The 9,699-nt window shown below is 48.0% G+C and overlaps 3 non-coding genes across 3 annotated transcripts; all 3 read left to right on the top strand.

Annotated features, from left to right (window-relative positions):
* Positions 1-5,748: 5,748 nt before the first annotated feature.
* trnay-gua (transfer RNA tyrosine (anticodon GUA)) lies at positions 5,749-5,834 on the top strand. Its single transcript is given in 2 exon segments — positions 5,749-5,785; positions 5,799-5,834. It is a non-coding gene; the product is annotated as a tRNA-Tyr (tRNA).
* Positions 5,835-8,615: 2,781 nt separating this feature from the next.
* trnaa-agc (transfer RNA alanine (anticodon AGC)) lies at positions 8,616-8,688 on the top strand. Its single transcript has one exon. It is a non-coding gene; the product is annotated as a tRNA-Ala (tRNA).
* A 508-nt stretch (positions 8,689-9,196) lies between these two features.
* Positions 9,197-9,282, top strand: trnay-gua (transfer RNA tyrosine (anticodon GUA)). The gene is given in 2 exon segments: positions 9,197-9,233; positions 9,247-9,282. It is a non-coding gene; the product is annotated as a tRNA-Tyr (tRNA).
* The last annotated feature ends 417 nt before the right edge of the window (positions 9,283-9,699 follow it).

Genomic DNA, 9,699 nt, shown 5'->3' with positions numbered 1-9,699 from the left:
ATACTTTATTAATCCCGAGGGAAATTTGGTTTCGTTACAGCCGCACCAACCAAAAATAGAGCGTAAGTATAGCAATACAAAAAACCCCGACAATCAAACACCAAAATGCAAACTATGCCAGATGGAAAATAAGTCCAGGACCAGTCTATTGGCTCAGGGTGTCTGAACATCCACGGGAGGAGCTGCAAGTTCGATGGCCACAGGCGGGAACGACCTCCCGTGCCGCCAAGTGTTGTATCACGGTAGAATGTGGCAGAAGTCCAATAGGAAAAAGTTCAATATCCAGTCTGCAAACACGTTCCTCGATCGTAATATACCCCGGATTGTACCATCGTTTGTTAACCAGATCAGTAAGCACCGAACTCCTTCATGCTCACCGATCTCAGTGCACTTCCGGTCAGGCGAAACGGTATTAAACACCGAACTCCTCTTTCGACCCGTTCCTCTTTCCACGGCTTTGTGATCCCCCTCTGTGTGTTTTCCTCCGGATTTCCGCAGGAGTGTCCACCGCTCGGTTCGCTAAGCCGGCCGGCATTTGGTGGTCCGTGAAATACACAATGCGACCTTGCTTCCGTCCCGCGTGTCGGGATTTAACCATTTCCAGCCCTAAAGAAAACCCAAACAAATCTCTTTCTACCAGCACGTTAGAGAGGGTGCAGCATCGACGTGTTACCGTGAGGAAGGAAAATACAAAAAATAGCGCAAATTAAAAAGTAAGAAGAAGAAAGTGAAAATAGATCGGAGCGGCTGCACCAGGCTGCATGCACGACCGGCGCATGCGCACTAACGATATAAGATTATTAAGGGATTGGACACGCTGCAGGCAGGACGCATGTTCCCGCTGATGGGTGAGTCCAGAACCAGAGGCCACATTTTAAGAATAAGTGCTGGGCCATTTAGAACGGAGTTGAGGAAGAACTTTTTCACCCAGAGAGTGGTAGACATATGGAATACTCTGGCCCAGAAGGCTGTGGAGGCCAAGTCTCTGGATGCTTTCAAAAATGGCCTACTTCTGCACCTATTGTCTATTGTCTATTGACCAAGACTAAAATTGACAAAAACACATAATTCTACCAAATAGTTACAACGGTGCAAAGCAATACGGTAATTTGATAAGAGCAGACCATGGGCATGGAAATAAAAAGGTTTCAATTACCTTATGACTTCGTCATCTCACGCAGACGGTAGAAGGAAGAAACTCCCCCTGCCATGAGCTTCCAGCGCCGCAAACCTGCTGATACAGCGTCCTGGAAGCACCCGTGCACAGTCCGACTTTGACTCCGTCCGAAAACTTCGATCTTCCGACCAGCCCTCTGACACCGAGCACCGAGCACCATCTCTGCCGAGCGCATCGACCCAGGCCCCGGCCGCCAAGCAACAGGCAAAGCCGAGGGTTACATTCCTCTCCGGAGATTTCCGATCACACAGTAGCAGTGGCAGCGAAGCAGGCATTTCAGAAATTTCACCAGATGTTCCTCCGTGCTCTCACGTCTGCCTCCATCAAATCACAATTGTGCACGGCCTCCTACTTGACAGGTAACAGATATTCATCACTGGTGCGGCCGCGCGTAGCAGGTGTACAGAGGAAGAGACCGACCCAAAGGCCCAGATGGAACATCGGTGACCTCTTCGTTGGAAAACATTTAACTATCAGTCTAGGTTGAGCGATTCCAAACTGCACGAGCAAGGGATGCCAGAATCTGAATTTCGGCGCATCGTTGGAGTGCACCGTTGAAAGCGAAGGCAGAGATGGTGCTCGGTGCTCGGTGTCGGAGGGCTGGTCGGAAGATCGAAGTTTTCGGACGGAGTCAAAGTCGGACTGTGCACGGGTGCTTCCAGGACGCTGCATCAACAGGTTTGCGGCACTGGAAGCTCATGGCAGGGGGAGTTTCTTCCTTCTACCGTCTGCGTGAGATGACGAGGCCATAAGGTAATTGAAACTTTTTTTTCCATGCCCATGGTCTGCTCTTATCAAATTGTTACCGGCCTTATGTCGTTTCCATATATCCGCTGAGGTGCAATTTGGCTCAACTAATGTGGTGGCACAAGTCGGGAGAAAAATCTCCATATTTCTGCAAGAGATTTGAAGTGGGAACTGTGAAACAGAAGAGGCAGATGTGCATTAACTGTACAGGAGCATGAAATTGGATCGTCCTGCGCACGCGAGCTCTTGGAGCAGCAGGTTTGCAGTGTGCGTATGTCTGCAGTGTGTTGTCCCTCCTATCATCGACCCGGAGAGAAGCAAATCGTCCCGTGATGATGGAATTCAGTCATTGAGCTGTTCAGCTGATTTGTCATTTGGCTGTACTTTTCCAAAAGTGTCGGAGAATGCGGCTACGAAATAGACAGGTATGGCGGATCCGAGATTCCTCCTTTGAGTGCAGTGTAGATTTCCAGCAGAATGTTGAGTCGTAGATGGAGTTTTACAATCTGCCAGAAGAAATGAATGTCGCGGCCAACTGCTTGCTTCATAAAGAAGTTCTGCTTCTGACACATCAGTTCCCGCCGGGGCGTAATAATACAGGAAAGGTGAATGCGGAAAGGTTGCTAACAGTGGTGTTGTTGGTGATACGTGGGTGTTGAGGGGCCAGATTTCAGATGACGTGAGATGGCATGTTGACGGAGGCGACACATTACACGGTATGTTTCGGTGCCTCCGTGAGGAAGTGATTGTACGCTGAATGTTTGTCGCTACATTGAAGTGGAGATATTGATTCGAACTGCAATAACAATTGGCTGTAAAAATAGACAGAAGGATAATTCTTTCAATGCGGGAGAATGATTTGTCCTTTGGGGACATGAAAGGTGACAGTGGCAGAGAGCGACCGTATCTGTGTCTAAGTGGTTGTTTGATGATTGAGTGAGTGTGTCTGTGTGTGAGCTGCTGATTGTGCAACGGTATTCAGCGGCAGGAATGCAATGATGCTTGTGGCGCTGAGGAAATTACAGAAGGTGGATCGGATGTGCTGGGGAATTAGCTCAAATGGTAGAGCGCTCGCTTAGCATGCGAGAGGTAGCGAGATCGATGCTCGCATCCTCCATTGACATTTTGTATTCACAGGCACTCGTCTCATTAAATTGCTCTGAAGTTTGGAATGCACAAAAGATAGGTGTGGCGGAGAGGGACATGAACGTGTCTCAGTCAAAGGAAAGGGGGAAATCTGCTGCGTTGAAAGCAGATATAAGTAACAGCCAGCTGGAAGCTGGTGTTTCAGTGATGCATGAGCAGCAGGCGACCATTCAGACAGAAATCAGTTAAGTGGTCGAAAGGAAATAGCCCTGGACACTGGCGGAAATGGGAAAGCGAAGTAACCTTTGATTTCAAGAAGCAAAGAAGATCAAAGAGCTGTGTTGGAGTCGCACCGAGAATGGTGATAAGCTCGGTGATGTGCGTTTTCCGGTAGCCTGCGGACCCTAGTGTTGGAAGGACTAGATATTGCAATTGGCAGGCTGTTGTTGTGGGTCGAGAGACACCAGGATGAAAATCTGCATAATCATTGTCGGTAGGAGCCAACGTGGCGAAGCTCGGTGTCGCTTTTCCTTCGATAGCTCAGTTGGTAGAGCGGAGGACTGTAGAGGAAATGGAGTGATCCTTAGGTCGCTGGTTCGAATCGGGACTTCTTTTACTACGCCGATCATCAATTCCGTACTGCAGAGCTTCTCGCTGGCACAAGACTGCGCTCCGAATTGCTCCGACTCGTGACGAGGTAGAGTACAGAGGCATCTTATCACATAACAGACAAGGCCAGCAGATCACTGGGTCACATTTCAGAGCGCTATGTGCTTACGCTTGCTGCTCTGACAGTACGATAGCACTCACTCGTCCTAAAGTAATACAAAGGTAGAAATATTAGATTAGATCAGATGATGAGGACACTCAGTCTTTGTTTATTAAGGCATTTCAGAAGTTTCACCAGATGATCCACCGTGTTCTCATGTCTGCCTCCATCAAATCAGAATTGGGCACGGCCTCCTACTTGACGGATAACAGATATGCATCAGTGTACAGAGGAAGAGACTGACACAAAGACCCAGATGGAACATCGGTGACCTCTTCGTTGGAAGATATTTAGCAATCAGTCTAGGTTGAGCGATTCCAAACTGCACGAGCAAGGGATGCTAGGATCTGAATTTCGGCGGATCGCTGGAGGGCACCGTTGAAAGCGAAGGCAGTTGACGACATCGCTATCAGCCTTATGTCGTTTCCATACATCCGCTGAGCTGCACATCGGCTCATCTGTGTGGTGACACAAATCGGGAGAAAATTCTTCATATTTCTGCAAGAGCTTTGAAGTGGGGACTGTCAAACAGAAGAGGCAGATGTGCATTAAGTGTGGAGGAACATGAAATTGGAGCGCCCTGCACAAGCGAGCTCTTGCAAGAGCTGGTTTGCCATGTGCGTATGTCTGCAGTGTGTTGTGCCTCCTATCATCGTCCAGGAGAGAGGCAAATCGTCCATTGATGATGGAATTCAGTCATTGAGCTTTTCAGCGGATTTGTCATTTGGCTGTACTTTTCCAAAAGTGTCGGAGAATGCGGCAACGAAATAGACAGGAACGACAGATCTGAGTATGCTCTCTTTGATAGCAGTGTAGAATTCCAGCAGAATGTTGAGTCGTACATGGAGCTTTACAACCTGCCAGAAGAAATGGATGACACGGACAACTCCTTGGTTCATGATGAAGTTCTGCTTCTGACACATGAGGTCCCGCCGGGGAGTAATAGTACAGGAACTCTGAATTGGAAAGGTTGCTAACTGTCGTGTTGCTTGTGATATCTGTGTGTTCCCGGGTCAGATTTCAGCAGAGGTGAATATGCATGTTCACGGAAGCGATGCATTACACGTTATATTTCGGTGTCTCTGTGAGGAAGTGATTGTACGCCGAATGTTTGTCACTACATTTAAGTGGAGATATCAATTCCAACTGCAATAACAATCGGTTGTAAAAATAGAAGGATAATTCTTTGCATGCTGGAGAATGAATTGTTGTTCGGGGACCTGAAAGGTGACAGGGGCAGAGAGCGACCGTATGTGTGTCTGAGTGGTTGGCTGATGATTGAGTGAGTGTGTCTGTGAGTGAGCTGATGATTGTGCAACGGTGAGCAGTGGCAGGCATGCAATGGTGCTTGTGGCGCAGAGCAAATTACAGGAAGGTAACTGGATGTGCAGGGGAATTAGCTCAAATGGTAGAGTGCTCGCTAAGCACGTGAGAGGTAGCGAGATCGATGCTCGCATACGCCATTGACATTTTGTATTCAGAGGCACTCGTCTCATCAAACTGCTCTGAATGTTGGAATGCACAAAAGGTAGGGGTGGCGGTGAGGGAGAGGAAAGTGTCTCAGGCAAAGGAAAGAAGGACATGTCGGAGGTCTGCTGCGTTGAAGGCAGGTGGGAGGAAAAGCTAGCTGGCAGCTGGTATTTCAGTAATGCATGAGCTGCAGGCGACCATTCAGACGGCAATCAGTTCAGTGGTCAAAAGGAATTTGCCCTGGACACGGGGCGAAATGAGAAAGCTGAGTAGCCTTTGATTTTGACAAGCAAAGAAGATCAAAGAGCTGTGTTGGAGACGCACCGAGAATGGTGATAAGCTCGGTATGTGCGTCATCCGGTCGCCTGTGGCCCCTAGTGCTGGAAGGTCTAGATATTACAATTGGCAGGCTGTTGCTCTGGGTCGAGAGACACCAGGATGAAAATCTGCATAATCATTGCCGGTAGCAGCCAACGTGGCGAAGCTTGGTGTCGCTTTTCCTTCGATAGCTCAGTTGGTAGAGCGGAGGACTGTAGAGGAAATGGAGTTATCCTTAGGTCGCTGGTTCGAATCCGGCTCGAAGGATCGGAACTTCTTTTACCACGCGGATTATCAATTCCTTACTGCAGAGCTTCTCGGTGGCACAAGACTGCACTCCGAATTCCTCCGACTCGTGACGGGATAGAATACAGAGGCATCTAATCACATAACAGGCAAGGCCCGCAGAACACTGGATCACATTTCAGAGTGTTATGTTCTCACGCTTGCTGCTCTGACAGTACGACAACTCTCACTCGTCCTAAAGTAGCACAAAGATAGAAATATTAGATTGGATATAATTTAATGATGAGGATATCAGTCCTCATTTACTGTAATTTTAAAATACATGCGTTAAAAAATGATAGCATGTTCCTCCGGTATGATATCACAGAAACACAAGACAGATTTGAACATCAGTCACTGAAAGTAAGCATGCCAGTACAGCAGGCAGTGAAGAAAACTAATGTCATGCTGGCCTTCATAACAAGGGGAATTGAGTATAGGAGCAAAGAGGTCCTTCTGCAGCTGTACAGGGCGCTGGTGAGACCACACATGGAGTACTGTGTGCAGTTTTGGTCCCTAAATCTGAGGAAGGACATTCTTGCTATTCAGGGAGTGCAGCGTAGGTTCACAAGGTTAATTCCCGGGATGGCGGGACAGTCATATGTTGAAAGATTAGAGTGACTGGGCTTGTATACACTGGTATTTAGAAGGATGAGAGGGCATCTGATTGAAACATATAAGATTATTAAGGGATTGGACACACTGCAGGCAGGAAGCATGTTCCCGCTGATGGGTGAGTCGAGAACCAAAGGCCACAGTTTAAGAATTAGGGGTAGGCCATTTAGAACGGAGTTGAGGAAGAAATTTTTTACCCAGAGAGTGGTGGATACACGGAATGCTCTGCCCCAGAAGGCTGTGGAGGCCAAGTCTCTGAATGCTTTCAAGAAAGAGATGGATAGAGCTCTTAAAGATAGCGCTATCAAAGGTTATGGGGATAAGGCAGGAACTGGATACAGATTGTGGATGATCAGCCATGATCACAGTGAATGGTGGTGCTGGCTCGAAGGGCGGAATGCTCTACTTTGGCACCTATTACCTATTGCCCATTGTCTATTGACCATGACTAAAATTGACAAAAAACACATAATTCTACCAAATATTTACAACAGTGCAAAGTAATACCGTAATTTGATAAGAGCAGACCATGGGCACCGAAAAAAAAGTTTCAAAGACCTAATGGTCTCATCATCTCACGCAGACGGTAGAAGGAAGAAACTCCCCCTGCCATGAGCTTCCAGCGCCGCAAACCTGCTGACACAGCGTCCTGGAAGCACCCGCCCACAGTCCTATTCTGAGTCCATCGGAAAACTGCGATCTTCCGACCGGCCCTCCGACACCGAGCACCGAGTACCATCTCTGCCGAGCGCATCGACCCAGGTTCCGGCCGCTGAGCAACAGGCAAAGCCGAGGATTCAGGATATTCCCCTCCGGCGATTTCGGTTCACACATACCAGCTGCAGCGAAGCAGGCATTTCAGAAGTTTCACCAGATGTTCCTCCGTGCTCTCACGTCTGCCTCCATCAAATCAGAATTGTGCACGGCCTCCTACTTGACAGGTAACAGATATTCATCACCGGAAAGGCCGGGCGTAGCAAGAGTACAGAGGAAGAGACCGACACAAAGGCCCAGATGAAACATCGGTGACCTCTTCGTTGGAACAGATTTAGCAATCTGTCTAGGTTGAGCGATTCCAAACTGCACGAGGAAGGAATGCCAGAATCTGAATTCCGGCGCATCGTTTGAGGGCACCGTTGAAAACGAAGGCAGCTGACGACATTGTTAACGGCCTTATGTCGTTTCCATATATCCGCTGAGTTGCAATGAGGCTCAACTAATGTGGCAGAAGTCGGGAGAAAAATCTCCATATTTCTGCAAGAGGTTTGAAGTGGGAGCTGTGAAACAGAAGAGGCAGATCTGCATTAAGTGTACAGGAGCATGAAATTGGATCGTCCTGCGCAAGCGAGCTCTTGGAACAGCAGGTTTGCAGGGTGCTTATATCTGCAGTGTGTTTTACCTCCTATCATCGACCCGGAGAGAAGCAAATCGTCCCGTGATGATGGAATTCAGTCACTGAGCTGTTCAGCTGATTTGTCATTTGGCTGTACTTTTCCTAAAGTGTCAAGAATGCGGCAACGAAATAGGCAGGTATGGCGGATCCGAGATTGCTCCTTTGAGTGCAGTATAGATTTCCACCAGAATGTTGAGTCGTAGATGGAGTTTTACAATCTGCCAGAAGAAATGGATGACGCGGCCATCTCCTTGGTTCATGAAGATGTTCTGCTTCTGACACATGAGTTCCCGTCGGAGCGTAATGATCCAGGAAAGGTGAATGCGGAAATGTTGCTAACTGTGGTGTTGTTGGTGATATGTGGGTGTTGAGGGCCAGAGTTCAGATGACATGAATATGCATGTTCACGGAAGCGACGCATTACACGGTATGTTTCGGTGTCTCTGTGAGGAAGTGATTGTACGCCGTATATTTGTCGCTACATTGAAGTGGAGATATCAATTCCAACTGCAATAACAATCGGTTGTAAAAATAGACAGAATGATAATTCTTTGCATGCGGCAGAATGAATTGTCGTTCGGGGAAATGAAAGGTGACAGTGGCAGAGAGCGACCGTATGTGTGTCTGAGTGGTTGGTTGATGATTGAGTGAGTGTGTCTGTGTGTGAGCTGATGATTATACAACGGTGAGCAGCGGCAGGCATGCAATGGTGCTTGTGGCGCAGACGAAATTACAGTAGATGAATCGGATGTGCTGGGGAATTAGCTCAAATGGTAGAGCGCTCGCTTAGCATGCGAGAGGTAGCGAGATCGAGGCTCGCATTCTCCATTGACATTTTGCATTTACGAGGCACTCGTTTCATCAAATTGCTCTGAATGTTGGAATGCACAAAAGGTAGGTCTGACAGAGAGGGAGAGGAACGTGTCTCAGGCACAGGAAAGAGGGACATGTCGGAGGTCTGCTGCGTTGAAACCACGTAGGTGGAAAAGCTAGCTGGCAGCTGGTCTTTCAGTAATGCATGAGCTGCAAGCGACCATTCAGTCAGCAATCAGTTCTGTGGTGAAAAGGAAATTGCCCTGGACACTGGGCGAAATGAGAAAGCTGAGTAGCCTTTGATTTTGACAAGCGAAGAAGATCAAAGAGCTGTGTTGGAGTCGCACCGAGAATGGTGATAAGCTCGGTGATGATGCGTCATCCGGTCGCCTGTGGCCCCTAGTGCTGGAAGGACTAGATATTACATTTGGCAGGCTGTTGCTATGGGTCGACAGACACTGGGACAAAAAACTGCAGAATCATTGTTATAGGAGCCAACGTGGCGAAGCTTGGTGTCGCCTTTCCTTCGATAGCTCAGTTGGTAGAGCGAAGGACTGTAGAGGAAATGGAGTCATCCTTAGGTCGCTGGTTCGAATCCGGCTCGAAGGATCGGGGCTTCTCTTACTACGCCGATCATCAATTCCGTACTACAGATCCTCTCAGTGGCACAAGACTGCAGACCGAATTGCTATGACTCGTGACGGGATAGAATATAACAGGCAAGGCCCGCAGAACACTGGATCACATTTCAGAGCGCTATGTCCTCACGCTTGCTGCTGTGACAGTACGACAACTCCCACTCGTCCTAAAGTAACACAAAGATAGAAATATTAGATTGCATATAATTAGATGATGAGGACACTCAGTCCTCGTTTACTGTAATTTCAAAATGCATGCGTTAAAAAATGATACCATTTTCCTCCGGTATGATATCACAGAAACACAAGACAGACTTGAACATCAGTCACTGAAAGCATGCATGCAGGTTCAGCAGGCAGTGAAGAAAGCTAATGGCATGCTGGCCTT

Source organism: Mobula birostris, chromosome 1, assembly GCF_030028105.1.
Source record: "Mobula birostris isolate sMobBir1 chromosome 1, sMobBir1.hap1, whole genome shotgun sequence".
NCBI lineage: Eukaryota > Metazoa > Chordata > Chondrichthyes > Myliobatiformes > Myliobatidae > Mobula > Mobula birostris.
This window is presented reverse-complemented; position numbering and strand designations above follow the sequence as displayed.